Below are 24,796 nucleotides of genomic sequence, written 5' to 3' on the forward strand. Positions count from 1 at the left end.
CTTCGGGATATGACCATTTTTCAAACTTACAAAAATGTTTGGAGACAGATAACCCAGCACAGCTGTGCTACCCTGGAAAATGAGAGGCCCTCTCTGTTGCCTTACATGTCCCCAAAGCATTGTGACAAACTGGTGAAAGGTGAACGTGTTCTTTCCACTACCTCTCAAAACCTCTTTTGCTCTGGATAAGGTGTTTATGCAGTGGTCCATTGTGATGCCTGCGAACAGCTTCATTTCACACTGCCAAGCTGTATTTAAGGGTAGTCAATGCCTCCCTGTGGCATGTCCTCAGGAAATATTTCATCTGGTTGAATCCAAAAAAGCGGTGTCTGCTTGGCAGCTCAGTGACCACACTCCTTGTGACTCATTTAAGGATCCCAGAAACGGAAGAGTCCCTTTCTTTCATAGCAAAAGTTCCTTAGAGCCCCATCAGAAGATCCCATATGGGTAGAAGACCATCGTGAAGCCCATTTTTCTTGGGACGCTGTATGACTCTGCCCTCCACAAACAATGAGGGCACCCAGCAGCATTTTTCAAGAGGGATGGAGAGAGGAGAGGTAAATACAGAGAGTGTGCAACCAAAGGGCAGAAAGACTGCGGGAGGGTTTCGTCATTCCCCTGTCTAGAAGATATTTCTCCATTGACTCTATTTAAAGTCAGCCTCAGGCTTGTGAGCTTGGAGAGCTTTTAGCAGATGAAAGAACTCACTCATCAGGCAGAGTTTTTTTGATTTTTTTTTTTTTTTTTTTAGTCCCCAGCTCTCCCTGGTCTGTTTTCTGTTTTAAAGCTATTTCAGCAATTGTTGAAAACTGTCAGATGCCTTTGACAGATCAATACCTTACCGTGAAATTTGCATGGCCTGGTAGCCAATCAAAATGCAAATGGGGGATACATTTAAAACACGAGCCCCCAATTTGTCTTCCAAATGCTTCTGGAAAGTCATGAAAGCAATTTAGCTGTTCCTGGGACTGCACCTTGTCTCGAGCCTCACTTCTGGCAAAGCTGCTGTATTTATTTTTTATTTTTTTTGCCATGAGGGAATGTGAGTGTGTGCACACACGCTACGGGCATCGTTTTCAAGCTGTGAGCATAAATCTTCCTTTCTGACAGAGTGAGATTTATGGCCCTGCCACAGGGCTCCCAGCACCACCCAGCCCAGCGACATGGCTTGGGATGGAGCAAGGGGAGGCTTGGGCTCCCTTTGCCTTTCCCAGACGGTGTTAAGGTTTAGAGACAGAGCATCACCAACATCTCACACTGCGGCAATCACGAGAGCCATTTAATGAAGGTTGAGTCAATAAAAACATTCCCTTCTCAACAAATGAACACTTCTATTCTCCTCCTTGCTTTTTCCTGCTAGGAGCTTTGTGCAAGGGGAAACTGGATGGACATCACAAGAGATGAGCATCTTTGCCTTGGCTCTGCGTAGGAGCGGTTGGTCTCCTGGTAGCACAGGCTGTTGTGTTGGTCCCTGTTCTTCCTCCTCAACCTGACTGAGCAAGTCTGCCTCCAAGCACTCAGCCCAGCCTGCAGCATGCATCCATCCATCCATCCATCGCAGCCTGGGAACCCACTCTCAGCCTGCTTAACTGGTTTTATTTCTTTTTCTAATAGAAAACATTTTTTTTCTCTCCTTTTAAGCTTTCTGAAAGAAAATACCTGCATTGTCTGAAAATAGTTCATTTCCCCCTGAAAATATCCCTCCTCCCATAATAAACCTACAGTTTTGATTTAAAGCTATCTGCAAAGGTGATTTTGTCTTTAATGAGAACTTGAAATGCTTTACGCAAGACAGAAAGCCTGACCAGCCCATTCTTCAGCTGGAAATGACTACTTCATGCAGGCTCATGCATGATAATTTACCAATATTCTTTTTTAAACTGGTTTGGAAACAAAAGGCCCTGTCAGCTGTTATCTACCCATGGAGCTGTCTATTTCCAACAGCTGGGCTGAACCCTCTAGCATCTCATTATGGATTGCTTCTTCCTCCAGGGACCTGGGAACATGCAGATTCTGCTGCATGGGACCTTTCCTGGCATCCAATGCAAGATGGTTATGCTGGAAATGATCTTGCAGTTCCCTCCAAAAGAAATTCTTTCACGCCTATCAGATTTGGTTAATAAAATGAAAGGGGTAAATCTTTGCTGTAAGATTATTTGGAGTGATTTTTAGTTGTTTCTGCTTGGCAAATGATTAGTTTTCTACTCCCTGCTTTCCTTGAAGGTCTGGATTCTCCCTCTCCTTGCAGTCTGCTCTCATCTGGCTCACCGAGGCAGCCAGATGGTGTAATTTGCAGGTACCTCCACAGCACTTACTTGTCTGACATGCCCGAACTGATTGAAACATGCACAGAAACATTTGAAACCTCATTGAAAGGGTCTGGATAAAGTCCTGGAATGTGATAGATCTGTGAGGCAGACCAGGCACATCCAACCACCCCTGGAGACTACAAGGAAAATCCAGGGGAGAGAGTTTCTGCATGCACATTTGTGCATGGAGAGGAGGTTGCTGTAGATCTTTAGATGGCAGTTTCCCAGTAAATAAATACACTGTGGTTGCTCATAGTGCATTTGTAGGTGGATGTGTGCACTAGTAGGTATACAGAACTCCCCTCTTTTTGTGGATCTCTGAGCTCCCCGCACGTATGCTTGTGCTGGGGTTGAGCCTGGTGATCTTAGAGGTCTTTTCCAACCTTAATGATTCTATGACTCCCCTGAGGTCAACACTATCCACACACTGCAATTCCACAGTTTTACCTTTTCTCTTACACCTTTGTGCCCTCAGTGACACCTGAGCACCTTGGAAGCATGCAGAGAGAGTTGTACATGGAAAATGCACCAAGCAGCTTTAAAAGTAATTTTTTCCTGGGCATCTCCTGCTTCTTCCTTTCAGGGTATGCCATCAGATGTGAAACGATTGGTGAAGGCTCAGTGTGCATGACAGTGGGCCAGCTCCTGTGGAGATTCCTTCCAGTGCTCGAAGGCAGCTTATAAACAGGAAGCAAAGTGACTTTTTACATGGTCTGATAGTGATAGGACAAAAGGGAATGGCTTTAAACTAAAAGAAGGGATATTTAGGTTAGCTGTTAAGAAGAAATTCGTTCCTCAGAGGGTGGTGAGATCCCAGCACTGCTGCCCTGAGCTGTGGGTTCTCCATCCCTGGAGGTGCCCAAGGCCATGGATGGGCCTTGGGCAGCACAATCTGGCATGGGGCAACCAGCCCGTGGCAGGGGGCAGAATTAGATAATCTTTAAGGTCCCTATGATTCTATGAGATCTGCAGCAACCACAGGGAGCAGAGCTTGCTGAGAGCCTTCTGAGCAGTGGGCTGGAGAGAACTGACTTAAAATGCTTCCAAATGCAGGAGGAGAGTCAGTGCTCAGTGTCTGGATCAGTGCATTCCAGGGAGGATGCCTGCTGCCGTATGAATAAAATCTCCCCTGGAAATGTGTCTGTGAACTGCAGTGGCTTTGTAAACAAACACCTAGCAAGAACAGAATGGAATCTAGCACTGACTTAAAGGCAGGAAGAAAACATGGCAGGAAAAAATATATATATTCTAATTGTATTTTATTGCTGAAATCAAAAATAAAGCAGCAAAAAAGCCTCTCTCATGCTTCAGCTTGGGCAGGAGGAGACAAGCAAGGGGCGAGACACGCTCACATAGTGCTGGGGCTGGCAGCACCCTGTCAGCACATTGCGAGAAGGAGCTCCATCTTTCTTTCTTACATGGCCTGACAGCTTTTCAGAAGAGATTTATACAGGGACAGATCGGAATATCTGTCATAACAAACCACCGTGATCAAGAGAAATGAGGCGCTGCGCCTCCAAGCTGGGACCTCACGTTATTTTAGGGAAAGGAGATCTTGTTCCATTGGAGGGCACAACCGCAGGAGCTGCCATGGGAGCAGAGGGTCCCTGGGCTACATGGGACTGAGTTGTCAATGCTGGGATTTATCTGACTCTGTACAGACATCTGGAGAGCACAGGCCTGCATCCCTGTGGCTTGGAGAGCCTCCCTTTATGATCAAGGCAGAGAAGCTGTCACTTCAAGAGCCCAATTCGTCTCTTTCTAAGGCAGACGTCTAAAGCAAGTCATATGAATTGTGCTGCCGAATTGCTTGTTTCTCTTTCCCTACTGTAAGGGGAGTCTGGATAGCTCGCTTGGCTGAAGGTAGTTGGAAGGGAGAAGAGACAAGGCTCAGCCCTGGTGTGCAGATGGGCTGTCCCACGTTATCTGCCTACAACACTGCAAGACCAACACTGCATCTGCTAGCATGAGGGGCAGTGATGCATGGGGTGTGCATCTCACGGAGTGGTCCACCATGCTATGAGGTGCTGGGGTACAGCCAACATATCGGGAATTTCAAACAAGTCCAGAGTGATGAAATTTCAAATTTGCCCAGATGGATTTAAAGGGAAAAAAAAAAGTGATGGAAGTTCTCTGATGGAAAAATCTCACCATTAGCATTAGGCAGCAAGTCTGCTTGGCTCACCCCCTGAGCCACTCTGCTGTGACAGAGCCACGGGAGCGTTTTACAAGGACAAAGGTTGCTGGCTGGTGAGCAGCAGCATATTAACATGGAAATGACAGCAATCCATGTCAGAGCACAGTGCCCATGCAAATCTTTCTTAGGCTATTAGCAGTATGTGGAACGCATCCTCTGATATGGGACGCTATCATGCAGGTACCGGGTGACTGGTTTGCAGCCTCACGGTGCTGTATGGCTGCTCTGAACTAAACCTGCTATGTCAAATCACTGGGGGGGAAGAAGAAAGAAAAAAAAGAGGGAAAAAAAAAAGCAGATTGCAATTCAGCCCCCTGCTTTTGCAGTGAAGCTCCTCCAGACCCCAGCTGCGGTGTAAATTGAGATTCCGCATGAATGCTGTTGCCTGCTTTCACTGCTCGTTGGGTGCAATTTACTTGTCTTATCCGATTTACACTATGCACTCAGGTTTGGAGCATAAATATACAAGCTCATATAACTATGCAAGCATCTTTTTTTTCCCTCTCCTGTCTCCCATCTCTCACAGCAGCCCAGATCCATCACATTCAGAGGAAGAGACTTCAATTTCAGTGATCTTCCTTTTCTCACCCAAAGCCCCACTGATTTCTGTGCTGAGGCTTCCTAACCACACCGGTAGATTTTTCCATTGGTTTTCATTTTATCCTCTGATTTGAAGGGTTTAAGTGGGAATTAAGAGATACCTCGGCTTTGAGCACAGCCCCCCCTCCTAGGGGTGAATTTCAGCCTAAATGAAAAGTGCATGCATTAGGAACGCGCTCCCCAAGCATGAATTAATGTTCTCAGGGTACTCCTTAACAACATGCAATCTTCCACGCAACAGGTTGCTTCGCTTGGATTAACAACCTGGAGGAGAAGGATTAATATAATTGCTACTCCTAACCACAACCGCAGAAAATAATCACAATGAAGTTAAATAAAACCTTTGAAACCTGTCAGAGGTTGTTCTGCAGTATTTTAATCTGTGCATATCTTTCAGGAACTTCTCTGATGTCAAACAGGATGTGCAAGCATTCCCTTTCTCCTTCCTACTTGTCAGGGAGGTTTTTTATGCTCAGGTCAAAAAGAACAGGAATTTTTCAGAGAGCAACACCCAAACTGACCTTTCCCAATCCAGGTCCACATATCAGAGAACTGTAAGCATTAGAAGGGACAACTGGAGATCAACTAGCCCAACCCCCCAGGTACTTTGGATCATTCCATGAGAACAAAATGAAGAAGTCTGTCTCATTTAGCCCAGTATCTTCTGCTCAATAGTGGCCAAAAACTGTCACTGGGACTATACCAGTGTAAGTGTAGCTGTATTTCCTTGTACTCTTTCTCAGGCTCCAGCAAGCAGCAGCTCAGGGACTCCCTGAGCCAGAGGTGTTATCTTTCTTTGGTTACTGTGCCCTTGATGGATTTTTAATTCTGTGAAGGCTCTAATAGCTTCACAGAACACATAGTCAGGTTGTAGAGCCATGTTTCTTATGAGTGCCAGAAGTTTACATAGATTCCAAAAGCAAAACATGAAACCACACCACACTTCCATCTCTAGGTATGCTACCAAGCAAACACATCTTAACAAGGAAATAAGAAAAGTCTCTTTTGAGGAAACATCATGATTTCGGTACTGTTACAGTCAGAAAGTGAATGCAGTGAAAGGGCAATACAGAAATGTAACAGCAAAGGAATCAGTGAGGATAGAATGGTATTTAAAAGGAAAAGTAAAGGTACTCACCCATCTCCAAAGATCTCAGCTCACAGAAAAAAACCCACAAGGAAGAGATCTCCAACCAGAAACCCTTCCAGGGGGGCAGTCAGCCCTTAAATGGGATCTAAGAGAGGTGCAGCCAGGCTCCACCCCTTCAGGTCACACAGCTGAATTGCCTTCACCTGTGTTCCCAGGGCTGACTGGGTCTTTTTCCCAGGTGTTCAATCAGTGATTCAGGCTGTGAGTCAACAGTTACATAGGGATTTTGTTGTTGTTGTTGCTTTTTTTTTTTTTTTTAACATATATATGTATTTCTGGAATAAAAATGTTCTGTACTAAATATTGCAAGAAAAGCATTTCCCTGCAATCAACACCCTCTTTGAAAATGCTCCTCCACCCCATCGCCATGAGGGCTGTTGTCAGTGCTGGTACCTGATTAGAGACAGATCAGATGTACTGCAACGTATTTGTCCTGCTGCCCAGAAGTGGAACATCAGGAGCTGCTGGACTGTGACCAGTTGAGTAATTCTCAACAAATACATGGAAATAAACATAATCATCTTCATCACATTAATCACAGTCTCACAGGAAACCTTCATGGATTTCAGTGAATTCAGAGCCAGTCTGTTCATTATCCCTCATTCTCTGGTGGCCCTGGGCAGCCAGAGCAAAATTCACCCTTGTATAAAATCCAGCACGAGGCCAATGCATCACCTGCATGCTGTTTGCACGCTTCTGTGCTTTTGACCTCCACAAGGTGATGTGGTGGTGAGGCCTTGTAGGATCTGAAGGGTTACACACAGTGAAGGACAAGCAGAAGAGCACCAAATCTCTTTTTCTGAAGCCTTTTCCACCCTACAGGTCTTTTCCTTCCCTCTCTGTCAAGACCCTTCACTTGTTACATAGGCACTAAGGAATAACCCCTTCACTTACATAGGAGAGTTTTCAACTCCCAGAAAACATTCCCACTCCAGGAAACTTGTTTTAACACTTGCTTTCACCGGTACAGAAACAGCAGTAGAAAGCCAAGCCTGCTGGTTTCAAGAGGAAGAATAAACCTCCATTCTGCAGCAAGCACCATGGGCTCTTTAAAGTCTTCCCATAGCAGGAGTTAGTCTCTCTCTCTTTCTTTCCTTGATCGCTTTGTTTTCGTAGACCTGCACTTCTATTCTGAATTACTTTTGAAGCTGAACCTGTTACAAGTCTGCAGATCAGATCCTAGTTCATCTCATTGAATCATAGAACCATGGAATAGTTCTGTAGGAATAGTTGGAGGGGATCTTAAAGATCATGTAGTTCCAACCCCCCTGCCATGGGCTGGTTGCCAACCATCAGATCAGGCTGCTCAGGGTGCATCCAACCTGGCCTTGAATGCCTCCAGAGATGGGGAACCCACAGATTCTCTGGGCAGCCTGTGGCAGTGCCTCACCTGTAAGTAAAAAATTTCTTAACGTCTAGCCTGAATCTTCTCACTTTTAGGTTAAAGCCACCCCCCCTTGTCATATCACCAATAGACCGTATAAAAATTCAGTCCCCCTCCCTCATGTAAGATCCCTTTGCTCTTGTTTTGAGCTTGTGCCAATCGTGGGCACTGTCCTTCTGCAGCAAAGGCAATGTCAGTCTGTTTCCAGCCCCACCACATACTGATTCTCTGAAAGGAGGTTGTGATGAGGTGAGGATCAACCACTTCTCCCAGGTAACAATGATAGGACAAGAGTTGTGCGAGGGGAGGTTCAGGTTAGATATTAGGAAGAGTTTCTTCTCATGAAGAGCAGTTGGGCACTGGCACAGGCTGCCCAGGGAGTGTTGGAGTCACCATCTCTGGAGGTGGTTAAGGAAAGGGTACATGTAGTACTTAGGGACATGGTCTAGTGGGCAATATTGGTGGTAAGCAGAATGGTTGGACTCAAGATCTTTTCTAACCTTAATGATTCTATGATTCTATGATTCCGATGGCTTCAGATCTGCATAAACAGCTCTTCTGTGCAAGTGGAATGAAACCTTTCTGCCTTGCCTTTGCCTAGGAGAGACAGAGAGATGCCCCTCAGGCACAATGAAAAGGACCCAACTAACGCTGTGATGACAGCACAGTAAAATTTCCTGGGCCCTAAATATTTTATCATCATAAAATAAACATAGATCTTCTCGTCATGAAATATACATTAAAAAATGTTTAAACATGTTAATTATTAAACCAATATTGATTCATATTGGATGAAGCATTAACGGGTGGAGTTTGCAGGAGGAAAATTGGCAAATGTATTTAATGTCGAAAGAACGCTTGCCACATATCAATATTCATCAGGCCTAACCACTAATAATCATAAAAGTGACATGCAGGATTTATAGCTCCTGTGTGTGAAGGCAAGCCTGTGCAAAGCGACAAACTGAAGTATTAAGATGGGGGAAGGGGGGGGGCACAAAAAATCAATTTTTTTCACCAGCTCATCATTGTGATTTTATGGATAAACTGGGGATTTGTGTATGAGACTCTGAGCAAACAGGCTCTTGGGAGGCTGTTTTGGAGCAGGTTATCAGGAGGGTATAATCTGGTGCTCATGATCACAACTGGGGTAAGATTGCTTTGTGAAGTGACTGGTGTCACAGTACAGAAGGAGTTAAGTGTGCCTCATATATCTTCTCTTGGGATGTTTATTAAAAAAATCTTAAGTGGATTATCTGAAAGTGGGGGTGTGGGAAATGCATCATTTGCCACCTTTAGCATCGGCAGGGTTGAAGGTGAAGCTGGAGCTTGGGGAGTTTTACAGTGCAAATCAGTTATTTTGATTTGGGGTTGTAAATACTTCCCTGAGGAGAATTCCTTGCTCACTGCCTCTGCACAATTTTTTATTTATTTATTTATTTATTTTTTGCAGCATTTCTTCCATGGAACATCTAGCTATGGTCATGCTTTGTGTCTGCAACACAGACAGACATGGAAGGTACTGGAGACCATAATTGCCATTGATATAGGAGGCTTTCTGAAGGTCCTTAATTTGATTTAGTTTTAAATGCAAATGCCCATCCAAACCACTGAAGAAGGAGCCCTTATGTGAATAGCCTGTCTCAGAACATTCCTGGCACTGTCATCTGGCATTGTTTTTCATTTCTATCTAGATATTCTTTTCCTTTGGTTTACCTCAAAGTGAACAGGTATACCAAGACCCGACTCCTCAATCTGCAATACTGTATGGTTATGTGAATTTAATAGTATTTTTGTGATACGCTTGAGTCTGATGGAGCTGTAGAACTGCAGAGTTCAATGTATTTAAAACATCTTCTTGAGAAGAGTGTCTCCTTTTCTGATCTTTAAACAAAAAGCACAATGAGGTTCACTGACTGCATTCAAGGACTCCAATTTAAATTTGTTCAGTCTACAAATCAAAAAAGAAATTTGTTTTCTTAACAGCCACCTCTGCAAACGCAGTGTGGTACCAGGGAGTTAACAGGTGCTCTCTGTCTTGCATGCCAAATTTATTTAATACTTCTTATTGCTGTGTCACTTTGAGGGACTAATACAAGTTAGAAACAGCAAACTGATAGAAATCTTTGCTTCTGAGGCTTGGAGAGGATTCCTGTGACTACGAATGGACAGAGTCAAGCCAAGGAAACTTGCATATTGCTTCTTGGTTTTGGTGTGAGGGCTGGTACCTGACTGAACTGGCACAATTTCCTGCTGATGTATAAGCTATTGCATAGAAGAGAAGAATGGTGAAAAAAGGAGATCGGATGAGGAGGACGTGACCACTCAGTTGACCAACTGCAACCTTGAAAACAGTGATCTTTCAGGTCTTTTATTCAACCCCTTTACCCACCAGCCCTGACTGCTGTCAGAAAAGAACCGCTATTCCTTTTTTTCTCGCTACAAAACATATGCCAGTGTGACAGCAAATGTCAACCTTTTTCTGTGGGACAACACGTTCAAAGGCCAAAACCTTTAACATCTGGCAGCTGTAGTATTCTGTTGAACAACAGCTTTATTGTCAGTGTTTATCCGCTGGAGAAATGCTTTTGAGCCTATGCATAGAGATGATACACTAAATTGTCCATTTAATTTCCACTTACTGTGAGATTCGGCATACATTAAATAATATTTGATCATTAAAAGCATGTTTATGGACTCTCATATTGCTATCAGTGATACGTGACTAATACATAGTAAAGTGCATTTTGTCATGATCGGTTGATTTCAGAGTAATTTGTCATTGGCATTTGTTAGTCTGGGGGTTCTCTTCCACTCTCTCCTAATGTGGCTCCATAAGACGTGCCTGGAGGGAGTCCTGCTATGGTGATGTCCTTGTACAATGTCCTTGAATACAACAAGGAGTGGTGCAAGGAGAGGCCCAAAGTATGGGATGGGTGCTGGCACTGTTTTCTGGAGTGACACTGACTGCACTGGGAGCATCTAGAGAGCAAGAGGGATTTCCAGAGTGAAGAATAGTGCCATTCATGTCTCTAGCATCCAGCTGGATAACACGACATGCCTCAATCAAAACCAACCCTTAAGAGCTGGTTGGGCCAGTTTCCTAAGAAAAACATGCTCTGTTTTGGATGTGAGAACACCTATATCTCCCTACTATAGGCTCCCCAGGGAGGTGGTTGAGTCATTGTCCCTGGATGTGTTTAAGAGCCGTTTGGATGTGGTGCTTGGAGATATGATTTAGCAGAGGGTTGTTAGAGGTAGGGTACTATGGTTAGGCTGCTGTTGGACTTGATGATCCTTGAGGTCCCTTCCAACCTGAGTAATTCTATGATTCTATTTCACTACACTATCCCATCCAATCACATTTGAACTAATTGACCAATCGCAATCAGATGTGATATACAGCTAGTAGCTTCAAACACATTAAATTCTCACAACTTTCATGAAAAAGTTAATTCCATTCGAGTTCCTAATTAACTACACACCCAGGAATTCAACCACAAGATACATATTCATGGAAAACGAGCTTCGTTTCCACCGATCACAGAAGTAGCTGGCATCTTGATGGGATTTTCTCCCACTGGAAAACATCAATTTGTCAAAATCAAAACATGCTACAGGAACAAACACTGCTTTCAGTAAAATTTCATTTGAAGACAGCTGTTTAGTCTGTGGTAACAGAATATTTAGTTGGTTGTTTGGTTGGGTTTTCTTTTGTTTGTTTCTTTGGTTGTGGGGTTTTTTGGTGTGGGTTTTTCTTTTATTCAGTCTTAAAATAGCATCCTTCCCCTAAAGATATGCTATCATTCTTGTGTACAGAAAATAAGTGTATGTTGGGGGTGGAAAGGGGAGGTGGGAGGTGGGCAGGGAACTGTGGGTGGTTTGTAAAATATTATCTTCTAAATGTGTACTGAAATAGAATGTCTGAGTTCTGACCATAGCACTAACAAAGAACTCTCCTGTACCCAACTGCACTGTCTGTGGTAATGAGCAGCTAAGTCTTCTTCAGTTGTTTACCCACTGTATCTAGATGATATCACCAGTAATGCTCATCTAACACAAACACATCTGGTGTTCAGGCAGAAAGTGGAGCCAGGTACTCCAGTTCTCTTTGCCTTTGTTTTTGGCAACCTAATGCTCACGACCCATTGCCAAGCTGTTAGTCTCTTTGGTAACCAGCAGAAGCAATGTCCCTCTAGCTGATGTGCTACTGGCAAGAAAATGCAGATCTCTCTGCTTGACAGCGATCTTCCTCAAATTGCTCCTATATGCCATCACAATTACTTCAGCTTTTCCTTTCTCCTAGACCAGGACCTTCTCTAACCCAATAAAATCAAACCAGCTCTCGCAGTGACCTGGACATCAGTAAAGAGTCACCCAGCACTGCACTGTGTGCATTTGGAGAAGGTGTGCAGTCCCAAGGGACTAAAGCCACCCTCTGTTCTATTGTTTAAGACACAAAGAAGAGCTAGATTTGCTCAGATTGGGATTACCCAGTGAATTGGGATCCCTCTATCTCACCTTCATCCGTCTGTCCAGTTTTGTGGTTATACCACCTTTTTTTGGTCTGTTGAGACTATGCTTTTTGGACACAGGCTGTGTCACAGCTTCGGCAGCAGTTAGTCCACTGACAGCTTGATCTCAGTTGGACCACTAGATATTGCTAAAATAAACCCTAACAGGGACCATTCAGCATGGCAAGCTTGCCCACGAGCTGGGATGTAATGACATGGGACACACTTTGCAAATGCATCTGTTTTCTGGCCTAACGGCAGCCACATTGTATGGTGTGCAATTAGGAGGTCACAGAAATGCTGTCACTGATGGCTCTCTGTCTGCCTTTGGAAAATGTTCTCAACACATAGCTAATAAGTAGGTTTCTTTTATACCACTTTGGTATTTAAGGACAGCAGGAGGAAACAAGCAGAAGACCCAGCTCGGCACTATTATTCCTTTTAACTTTGCTTAGCAAATGATTCTGAAGTGCTCAACACAATAACTCCCCCTTTTAAGCATAGGTTTTCTACTCCTCTTCCTCTGCTAGGGTCTAATTTTAAGGGAGCACTTTGGGATTTTAATAACAGAATTATACACTTTCCCCACAGGTCTTTAATCTCTCGATGTTTATCCCATCAGTTGCATCTCTGGCAAGCCTTTATCCTAGGTTGTTTGTCTATTAAATTAACAGTATTTCAGAAGAAGAGAAGCCATTTGCAAGCAGTAAATCACAAGGCAGTGGCATCCACTTAGCTCTCTCGCTGTTGCATCACTCAGTATATTATACACCGTTCTATATACTCAGTATATCACCAAGTTCTTTATCTTCCCTGCCACCCCCGCCCTCCACCTCCATGCTGTCTGCAAAATGCACAAACGTTTCACAGTAAGGCGAATCAAAGGAGAAGAAGGCAGGAGAGGTTTGTGCAAAAGAACTGGGAAAGTTTTGGATGCTTTAGATGGTACTGCTGGAGCTGGATTTTGGCTGAGGCTGGATTTTGGCTGGGGTTGCCAATGGAAAAGAGGGAGAGAAAAACCCTACATATCAGGGTATGTCAGAGCGGGTGAAAAATACTCACTAAGGGTGCCCAACAAAACCTCAGGGTCAGAAAGAATGCAACAAATACAGTCCCTGGAGGGAAACCAACCTGGGAAGGAGGCAAGCCCTGCTAACAATGTATAGCCAAGTACTGCAGTGCAGCAAGTTCAGATGTCATATGATAAAGAAACAGAATGAGTTGGACTGGCTGCCACAGAAATGGGAATCATTGTCTTGTTATGCACAGAAACCAAATGTAAGTGTGGGATCTTGAATGGCTTTGGATATCTTGATGTCCAAAGGAACCATTCCATAGGAAAACAACTTGCAGTTGAGGTTCCCATATATTTTCAGAGCTTAATGCTTTGTAACAGAATCACCAACACTGGGAAATACTGACTTTTTCTCCTTGGATTCTTCCCATTCTGAGAAGGGTGTTACGTTCATTTTCACTGAAGCACTGAAAACCACGAGGTTCCTAGCAGGAAGCAGTGCATCTGCAACAAATGGGAAGCATTTCCATGCAAGCACTTGTAAGATGTCTAACACTGTTTTCCTCCCATTGTTTTCTTTGATGGAATTCAGAATGTTAAGGGCAGTGTGAACCAATAATTTGGGGGAAAAAATCAGAACAGGTTGTACAAAGCAGTCTGTTCCAGTGATTTCTATTTTATTTCCCTGTTGACTTCTTGTTTCCTACCCTCCTTGTAATCACCTTTTACAACACATTCATGCAGAAATCCCATTTTCTAAATCAAAACTCTCTTAAAAGGAAAAAAAAAAAAAAAAGAAATTAGAAACAGGAAATTGTGGACACAGACTGCACAACTCTTTGGAAATGTTATCTTCCCTCCCTCTTTGATATGCCATCAGAAAAATTAATAAATAAATACAAGAAAACACCGACACCCTACAGCAAGATGGGAAGGAAAAAAAGAAAAAAAAAAGTGGTCATTCTACCCAACTGAGCCTTTTTCTGTCCTCCCAGCTGAGGAACCTTGACTAGCTGCTGTCCTGTGTTCATGGATTTTAAGAGGTCTGCCTCCACTTGGCCCACCTCCCCTTGTGGCCGTGTCATTTGGATTCCTCTAGTTGTCTGCATGTGAAGCAAAGTGATTTAGGTCACGCTAATCCCTATCAGCTCTTTGAAGACTTGACTATTGCGCACTACATGCAATAGATAACAATGATTGAGGTGATACCTGGTTGAAGTTGATCTCAGGTGATGAGTGATGAGAGAAGAATATAGATCTTTTTCCCTGGTTGGGATGGGAATAAAAGATGCAGAACATACTTCCACTGGGCTTGTTCCAATCTGGAGCCAAGCTTGCCCCTCTCAGCATTGCCCAGAGCTGCTTTGGGTGAGGGATCCCCAGTTTCAGGCTGCTTTTCTGGAGCTGGAGATTCAGCTTCATTCTCTGTGCCCCAGGTCAGTTCCCTGACCATCTGTTTCAAAAACTGTTCTCTATTTGTTTGTTTGTTTATTTATCTCCTTTTTGAAATTCCTCTTTGGATCTCATAAATCTTCCTTATGGAAAGATATTTACAATAGGCACATTTCCAAGAAACATTCAGACTTCAACAAGGCAGCTTTTTATTCCACGGGGAGAAGTTTGTCACTGTTTTTCTGGACGATTTCCCTCCATGAATCTTGGAAGCTTTGGAGTCCCCTCCAGTAGGATATAATTGGAAGTAGCTGCTCTGTCTGATAGCCCAGCTTTCAGAGTGTGGCCTCCAGTTTTATAGCTGCAAATAACTACGGGCAATTTTGCCTACGCTTAATTTCAACATGTTGTTTCCTCCAATTTTTAAGTCCTTAATGCTCAGGAAAGCACAGAGCTGAATGCTCAAGTGTTCTCCTGTAAAAACACTTTATAGCCAAATGTGATGACATGATTCCCTGCCTCCGCTAACATTCGTGGTTTTTTGGCTCACAGACTGGAGATCCAGGTGATGCTGGGATCATCAGGTGATGTGATCACCAGAAAAAAAGATCATCTCTTGGTTAGGCTGACTGATAGATCTCTGGCTCCCGAAGAGCAAATGTGTAACTCATTTCTTCTTCACTCTTCCTCTTGGTAAATTTAGCAATCTTTTAAGCAGGGTTAAATATAGTATTACACATAGAAAATATACAACTGCAGAGGAACACAAATGACATTTTGAGTCAATTCCATTGGCCCAAGTGAGGATTGATCTGCTGATGTTAGATCCAAATGGTGTTCTGCAGCCTTTTCTTCAAACTCCCCAGTCATGATGAATCAGGCTGTATATGAGGAAAACTTTCCTCTCAGAAAAAGTTATCAGGCATTGGCACAGGGAGATGGTGGGGTCATCATCCCTGGAAATGTTCAAAAAATGTGGAGATGTGGCACTGATGACATGGGTTAGTAGGCATGGTGGGGATGGGTTGGGGTTGGGCTTGGTGATCTTAGTGGCCTCCCAGCATTAATGACTCTGTGATTCTAGGATTCCACCATTTTCCTGGGCTATTTTTTTTTTTTTTTCTGAACAGTTCACTCTCTGTAGTGTTAGAAAGCTCATGTAAATATCCTCTATAATTTAAGACCATCTTTGAGCCACTCCAAAATTAAATTGCCTCATATTTAGAAGAGGATAGATAAACCTCAGATAGTAGATCTTATGGCTGTACCAGCTGTTACCCCATAGAAACCTTTGCAGGGGCCTCACTGCTGTTCCTAAATTCTTAGAAAAAGATTTTCCCAGGAAAGTGAGCTAGTGCTTTTCCATGCTCCACCATCTGCGCTTGCTGGAGACCAGCGCTGTTACTGGCATCCCGCAAATCTGTCAATAGGAGACAAAACCATTAAGAAACCAGCAGAGATCACTTTAAAATGCAAACAAAGCAGAATAGTGAGACACTTCAGGCCACATCCCTAACTACAGTAAATCAGTGAAACTCATGTATTTCAAGCAAACTATGCCAATTTGTGCCAGCTGAGGATTCGGTTCTTCGTCATTAACTCCTCCAGCGTTTCACAGCCAGGTTTCGGAGGCTTTGAATGACTTCCTGCTTTGAGTTTACAGCTGTTCCAGCAAGGCCTTTGGTTTATCCCATTAATTTATCATTAGCCTGTGTAAACAAAAAGAGCAAAACAAAAAAATGGATGGGAAAAAAGAAAGCCAAGCAGATGCATTCACTTCTTTTCTTCCACTTCAGACAGACTTTAGGTAAGAAGCATCGCCAAAGTGGAGATCTACTGGGTCTTGTTTCCTAGTTAAGATAAGGATGTTGGTTGAGATCTAAGGCATGAAGAATCTCAATTCAAATTAATGAAAAAATAAAATAAAATAAGCCTTCAACTCTTACCCGAGAGTCTTCTTTCTCATTAAAAGAATATTTCACTCTACATTTCAGTGTTTTCCCATCATTCTGATTCCACCTGGAATTGAATGCAGATGTCCTGAAACACCAGCAAGGAAGCTAATACTGACAGTGTTTCTGAAGCATAAGAAAGCAGGAAATGATAAATGTTTTTTTTAAAACATATTCCCACTCTCTTGATATCATCCATCCATTTTGGCAGATTTATAGGTGTTGACAGTTCAAAAATGCTTCAGGTACATAAAGAAAGGGCAGAGACCTTACCTGACCACAGCCTTTGTGTCAGGTTGATTCCAGCTTGCAAACATTGCCTTGATCCTGAGCTGCATCACGCTTTTATGCTTGGGGATATCTGTGCAACCACAACTAACATCCACATGGACAAACCTTTCTGGATGTTTGGAAAAGGAAAAGATCTATTATTCTATGTTTTCAAAGGAAAACGTAGAAGGAAAGCTCTTCCCTTTAAGCTGCTTAACTTGTCTAAAGAACAGTTCATTTGTTTCTAGTTTTAGCCACTGGATGTATTGCCAGTTTCTGCCCTTCAGACTCATTTCCCACAGTAGGGAACGGATGGAGAGTCCCAGAAGGGACTGATAGGATTTCATGGCTACATACCCTTGTTACATCAATGAGAAAATAAATGGGACAAAAGTTTTGCATTTCTGCAAGCACTCTTGTGAATTCTTCTAGGCATTATTTGTTTTGCCAGATGATATTGTTTATCAAGTTGACTCACAGTGCCATAACAAGGGTCACACAAGTTCAAAATTAAACCCAAAGATACCCAACCATCAAAAATACATATATTCTACTGATCTTGTTCATGGTAACAACACAAATACACAACACAAAGGATTTCATTGGATGGAAACAAACCAGGATCAGTCTTCCTGCAAGCAGTGGCAGACTCAGAAATCTCCCTCAAAAGATAATGATAAAGGCAGCTTTCCTGTCTTTCTGGCAGAATTATCTTAGGCTCTTCTACAACCTCAATAGGTGGCATGTGTCCCCAGCACAGGAGCTAACGTTGCTATTCCTGATTCTTGTCATGTTGTCTTCCATAGGTAGCTTATCAGGCAGACAAACCAATATTCCTTCTCAGTCATAAAGGAAGTTTGGGGCAGATTCATCTTTCCATAAAAACTCCAAACATCTATTTGAGTAGACTTCTGATAGAAATACAGATGGCTATTTACACGGGTATATTAGAGTGCATACAAATCACATATACACAGCTGCTGGTCTATGAACACATTGCTTTGCAGATTTGTGCTTTTCCAAGCACGGTGTCAGGGAATCTGTCCTGTCACACCGTTCCTTGGTGACAGATGCTCTGTGTGCTGCTGCAGCCTTATTGCACTGACAGAGCCTCTGCAACATGGAGACAGCAGCAGCCATCCTGGCTGCGGTGCTCACAAGAAGGAGAGCTGCTGGGCTGGGTTTATAAGCAGATGAAATAAAGTGGCTCTTCATCAGGCTTTTTCTCTTTGAGGATGCCAGTTATACAGTGAGAGCTGAGATCTGGTAACTGCCCTCACCATAGGAAAGGAAAGGGGAAAGGAGAAGCATGATGAGACTAAAATCTCCCCCAAGGCCATCATAATCTGCTCAACTGATTTGATGGACTGGGTAGGTCACATGTCAGATGGCCAATGCTGGTGCTGAGCAGGGTGTTTGGACTGCAAAATGGCAGAATGTGTGATGTCGTTGAGATGGAACCTCTTTCACTCATAATGGTGATAAGTCACATAGAAATGATCCAGGATGATGTCTCTATTCTTCTTCTGACTTTTTAAAGTCATAGAATCACAGAATTTTTCAGGTTGGAAAAGACCTTTAAGATCATTGAATCCAACCAGAACTTAACCATACTAATCTAACTCTATCAACCCTACACTAAATCAACCCTGAGCACCGCATCCAAATGGTTTTTAAACTCATCCAGGGATGGTGACTCAACCACCTCCCTGGGCAGCCAATTCCAGTGCTTAACAAACCCTTTCTGTAAAGAAGTTTTGCCCGATATCCAACCTGATTGGATATTTGTAAATCAAAACTTACCCTGGCACAACTTAAGGCCGTTTCCCCCTTTTCCTGTCTTCAAGTTATGCCTAAACTGAGGCATGAGTCACTGCTCACACACAGTGCTGAACGTCATTCTTTACCTTGTCACACTGACCTGAGGAGTACACTCAGGCACTCACTATTGCCTGTCTAATTTAGAAAATTCAGGGCCAGAGTGCAGCAAACTGCTCCCTGTGCCCCATATAATTTCTGCTTTATGCTGTCACTGCATGGGATTAACATGACAATAAACAACATCTCCCAGTTCAGGAGCTTTGCAGTGAGCCTACATCGAACATACAGGTGCATAGAGATAGAGATACCTTGTGTTTGAGATAAGAAGTAAGACCAATTCTCACAGTATTCTTGGTGGAAAAGCACCCCAAATCTGGGCTGAATTTTCAGCAGTACATCCAGATCAGTAAAAACGTTATCCTGGAAATCTCATTCTACCAAGATAGGCTTTCTTTATGAGTTTTCCATATTTCTAGCTGTCAAATATATTTAACACATGACATCAAGAGCCTCTCCACATAATATCCTGCCTCTTCTTTCTCTAAGTGGTGAAAAAATGAGGGAAGTTAGGAATGCATGAAATTGTAAATCAAAAATTACTACTGGTAGTAGTAATATTCCTGTTAATTACTGTAATATAACTCCATTTAGGAACCTTGCCAGGGACTTTGGTTTAGGTCCTGTTCAAGGTGAGGAAGCAGGTGGCAAAATCATTTTCCATCTCAACAAATTTCCCCATTCCCTGTTTGTAGCACACATCAACCTGGCCCTTTGATGTGGTACAAGATACTTTGCCTCCCAGGAGAATTGGGGGCCAGATGCTCTGACACAAAGTAGCTCCATTACATCTCTATTGCTTTCCACAGGGCATCACAAATTTAAATTGGTCAAAGACTTTGCTCCTGAGAGCCATCGGCGTGAACCGAAGAAAAGATGCAAGTGCTATAGTTTTTGAAACAGGCTGTCAAAAGAGAAGTGGAAATAGCATTGAGTTTTCTCCCGTGAGACAGCCCCTTTGGGATGCAGAGAGAATAAACTGCTGAAATTCAGAAGCTCGCAGAAGTTTGAATGAAGAAAATATTTAGCAACGGGACAATTATAACGTTTGCTCTTGTTCAGAATTTTGTCTTGAAGTGAAAGCTGAAGAATAAGGTTTTCTGCCTCACAGAATCATAGAATGACAGAATTGTTTGAGTCAGGAGGGACCCTTAAAAGCCACCTGGTCCAACTCCCTGCACAAAACAGGGACACCCACAGCTCCATCGGTGCTCAGAGCCCCGTCCAGCTCTGACCTTGATGTCTCCAGGGTTGGAGCACTCATGCATGCCACACAGCCTTTCTGTGCATCCTCACAGGTGCATCCACTGCTACGTGTTTCTGTGCACAGGCATGTGCCACTATGCTGGGTTTTACACTAGTTCTTATCAATTGGTGTGAACAGCTCACTTTAATCTGCATATCATAAATACATGCTTACCTTGCTTATGTGTTTATGGAGATATAGATTCTCTCACATTTGCATAAACATGTAGGAGCTTTGCCTTGTAAGCCAGTCTACTGCAGAGAAGATAATCTAATCTGGCTGGCTGGACAAACAGTCAGACAGCACAGCATGTATTTGGGCACATATATATAATTTCATACAGCCTGCTTTTGATTGCTTGCATATATATACTGTCACTGAGTGCACTTGACTGCTTTGCCATGGCTGCTCATGTTTAAAACCCATCTGTATGAATCACATCTGTGCATATAGCAGCTTTCTAAGCGCAGACAGCGCTGAAATGGCTCGGGACCAGATGCTCCATATCCCTCCACCAATTCAAGCACAACTTCATAGTGAGCACACAGTAGAAGCCTTTCCCTGCAGAGCTCAAGTTTTGCCACTGCATTTTATTTTATTTTTTTTTCCCCACCAAGGGGATATTTACCAACCAGGGGGCTGTGGGTGTACAGGTGTATTTGTGATGGAGGGTGATGGGGACTGTGGATATGGTCACTTGGGCAATGCCCAGCTGCCACCAGTGCGTTGGCAGAGGCAGCTGGTAGCCTCCCATTGGGTCCAGCCCAGTCCCCATGCAGGCAGTGAGCGTTCAAACGCACTGCATGTGCACAGCAATACGCGTGTGTGTGAATGCACTTCCCTCTAGTGGGCAAATGCATGGCAGAGCTTGGAATTTTATTACAGACTCCGAATATTCCCTCTAGCTTGAGCAATGAAGTCTTGTGCTCTTAGCGGTGAAGGTCACAGGCTGAGGACATCAGCACCTTCATGCTTGATGTCTGAAAGCTGACTCAGCTCATTGGCATAACAGCACGTGTGAGGCTGCAGCTCAAACACTTTACTGTGTCTCCATATGATCCCACAGTTCTACATTAGAGCTGGTGAAGGATGAGCCATGATCCCCATCGCAACCCCCATCACCTGCTGCAGGAGCCCTGCAAAGCAGAAATCTCAGTCCTCCCAGTCAGCCTCCAAAGCGAATCCTCAGAGCGCCGTTTGGAGGGAGAATCCCAAGATATTTTTTTGATCAAACAAGATCAAAACAAGCTTATTGAAATATTCCATTTGATAATGTCAAAATGTTTCATTTTGAGAACGTCAAAACACTGAGATCTAAATGTTTAATTAAGTGGCATGTATGTGCAGAATATTGCTATTATTTCAGTTCAATTTTAGTTGTTTTTTTTTTTTTCTAATATTTCCCTGAAACTATAGCAAAATCGAACAAGAGGGCAACAAAAAAAATTCAAATCAAAAGATTTTCTTTTGATTGCTAATTGTTCTAATATTTTTCTACTGTATGTGGCTCCACGCCTGAAAATATTTTCAAGCACTTTGTAATTAAACTATCCTTCCCAAAGAAAATTTGACATGACTACACGACTCTGCTTCTCTGTTCTTCTCAGCCAGTTCTATGGTTTGTGCTTTTTAATCCATGTTGAATTAAAATCTCGTGTTTCCTGGCTCACAAATTACTGGGCTCGATAGGCCATCATGTTTGGAAGATTTAATCAGAAGGTTGAGAGTCCTCCTTCACCCAGTTCCTCTGCCAGTTCTGATGGGGGAAGGTGGGAGTAATGAATGCTGATTGAACCTCACTCCGGGAACGAGTGAAGAAAAAAAAAAAAACAACAAAAAAAACCTCTATCACTCTTGTGTGATTCAATTACCTCTGAGAACTTTTATTCTCTTGGGGATTTATTCATACGTTCATGATGAATTCAATTTGTGAGGGATGTAAGGGACAGTGACGGCGCCCACGCCGTGCTGCTGTGACGTGAGGATGCGGCGGTGGAAGGAAGCCAGGCGGCCAGAGAGAGAGAGGAGAAAGTCCTTTCTGTCAAGGTGATGTGAGGGACTTGAGCAGAGGAATGGGACCAAAGAGGGTTCGAGGAAGGAGAAGCAGCAGGAAGGAGAGGTGGCGGGGAATACAACCGCAACCTGCACTGCCATTTCCCAGCGCTTACTGTAATCTCCAGAATGCAAAGCCTGGGCAAAACGTTGTCAGATTTGTGTCAAATATTACTGCAAATCAAAGCGTAATCCTGGCCTCGAGAAGAGGAGATGAGCGGAGAGGCAGTTTCTAATTCTGTGTTCTAACAAACAACTTGGAGTTATTTAAAGAAAATAATGGTATTTTTAAGCCAGCTGAGTTATGGGTATGGAGCTCCTTCCCTGCTATTCATTTAAATTTAAGCAAAGAAAGAAATGAGTGGGAAAAGCTGTATTTTATTCCCCTAAAAAGAGGGCTTTTTTCCTGAACAAAACTCTGTAGACTCTCTCTAATGTGGTTTTGTTTGTGTTGGTATTTAATTCTCTAATATCACAAATGAAAACCGCCAACTCTCTTTAATTATAGCGAAACTGTTCCTCTTTGAGTTGCAGAAGTGCTTCTCATCACAACCACTGTCCAAACACAATCAGGGAGAAATGCTTCATTCCGTGGTCAGAACGCACAGCTAATTCCCTGAATTTTTAACGTTTGTTTTTGTCACACATCAAAATGCAAATGTGAAATTACCCTTGGATCAAAATTGTCAAAATATTATTGGGAACAACATAACACTTGATTTTTATGAGCATCTTCTACTTCAACAATGTCAAGCTATTACAATGAAAAGTGAACATAACAGGAAACATCAAATAACATTTGCTCGTTGTTTCAATATAAGCCATGTGTTTAAAGAGTGCGACTTCAGCAATGTCACCAAAATGAACATTTTCACCACAGCCAATAGAAAAAGTCCCACTTCCACACAATGAAAAGACAAACTATGCGTTTACGCTTTCTTCTGTCGAAAATGTGATGGAAATTGAAGCATTACTGAGACATGCTTTTGTTTTAACAGAGTTCTTTTTGTTTCAACAGAGTTATATTTTTGTTTCAATAGAACAATGAGGAAAAAAAAAAAAAAACCTATTCATTTTAATTATAGATCAGATTTATTCTCCTAAACCTTGAATAATTGTGCTGGAGGTTATGCACAAGGGAAAGGGAAGGGCTGGGTGCCCAGGCAGTGGGCAGCATGAGCCAGCAGGAATGGGGTTGAATCCATGCTTGGTTTAGTCTGTATTACATCATAGAACCATTAAGGCTGGAAAAGACCTCTAAGATCACCAAGTCCAACCCCAACCCATCCCCACTGTGCCTGCTAACCATGCTCCTCAGTGCCACATCCACCTTCTTCTTGAAAACCTCAATTTCCTGGCAGCTTGCATGATGCCAATAGGTGTTCAAAGATGGAGGTGATGGTACAGTGTCCCACCAGTTTTGCAGATCTTGCTGTTTTAAGTAGCAGGACTCCAAAGGGGTCTAACAAATGAGATGGGGAGGCCCAACCAGTTGGCAATGAACCATCCTTTACCTACCTTGTTGTCTCCTCCAGCAGCAGCATTTGCTTGTTGTTCTTTAACTTGTTGTCAAATTCAATCAAGGCAAGGAATGACTCACAAAGTTGGACAATAAAATATTTATAGGTTCCTCCTTTGGGAAACAGGGAAAAGAGACCAAGGTGATGAGCAGAGCAGAGAGCACAACACAGTGTTGTGTGAGGACCACGGTGAGATTGGTTCAATTTTCAAGGGAAAAATGGAACAGAACAAAATTGACCTTAAAATGATTACTTTTAATACATGAAGATTAAGCAGAGAAAAAGAAGGGGGTTGTGGATAAGAATGGGAGAACAGTACTGAGCTGAAGGAACAGTATTTGATGAATCTTTGTCCTCCGAGGGTGGCATGGAAAGGTCTCAAGGGGCTGATGGAGGATTTCCCACTGATTGCATTTGGACTGCAGTTGTGATGAGAAGCACTTCTGTAACCTACCTAGTGAAGGAGGACATTTTTTTCCTGTAATTAAAAAGAGTTGGCAGTTTTCATTTGTGATATTAAAAAATTAATTATTAACCCAAATAAGCAGGTAGAGCAGCTCTACAAAGTCCGTCTAGGTTTTTAAGCCTGACACGGGGCCAAATGGCGTGAAAACAGCAAGAGTTTGCAATTTTTCCCCAGAGGAAAAGTATTAAAAGAAAATAATAAACCGCCCAAGCAAATAAAAAATCTGAAGTTGGATGGGCGGCTTATTTTCACAAAATGCTGTGCTTCAATTTATCAGTACAAAAAAAAAAAACAAAAAAAAAACCAAAAAAATAACCCACATGCATTAAGAGCCCAGTTCAAAGTGAAAAGGTTCTCTAAAAATCTAATGAAAAAGTGGTCGAGTGAGAACGTTAGAAGAGACATTTCAACATTGTTTAGTTTTAGCAATATGAGGCTCTTTTCCCAAGCTGAAGGTTTAGTGGAGTGGCACAGCAACATAAAAAGTTTGAACTTAACCAAAGATCCACAATATATATATATATATATCCGTATATATATCCCTACCAAGATTTGAAAGGCAGAAGAGAAGCAGTGTGAAAGGAGAAAAAGGCACCAGCCTGGGACTGGTCCAGCAGTCCTCAGAGCCCAGCACAGAGCCCAGCAAAGGGATGCTTGCACCCCTCTCTCTGAAAAGCCAAACGCTGCCCTTCATCAGCCTTTCAAATGCAGGCAGAGGTGTTTGATACCAGCAAGGTCTTTCCTTTTTTATTTCCTCTTTCAAACAGGGGAAATGTCTTTGAAAGGTAAAACTTAAAAAAGATTCTTGCCTTCCTTATTTTCTACTACTCTTATTCCTTTTTTTTTTTTTT

At 42.8% G+C, this 24,796-nt stretch overlaps 1 long non-coding RNA gene across 1 annotated transcript; it reads right to left on the reverse strand.

The window, feature by feature from the left end:
* Positions 1–16,096: 16,096 nt before the first annotated feature.
* Positions 16,097–18,208, reverse strand: LOC149915451 (uncharacterized). The gene is made up of 4 exons (XR_016458763.1): positions 18,139–18,208; positions 16,787–16,913; positions 16,508–16,580; positions 16,097–16,270 (listed from the first exon to the last, which is right to left on the reverse strand). It is a non-coding gene; the product is annotated as an uncharacterized LOC149915451 (long non-coding RNA).
* Positions 18,209–24,796: the final 6,588 nt, after the last annotated feature.

This window comes from Phasianus colchicus, chromosome 19, assembly GCF_987193195.1.
Source record: "Phasianus colchicus chromosome 19, bPhaCol1.hap1.1, whole genome shotgun sequence".
NCBI classification, from domain to species: Eukaryota; Metazoa; Chordata; class Aves; order Galliformes; family Phasianidae; genus Phasianus; species Phasianus colchicus.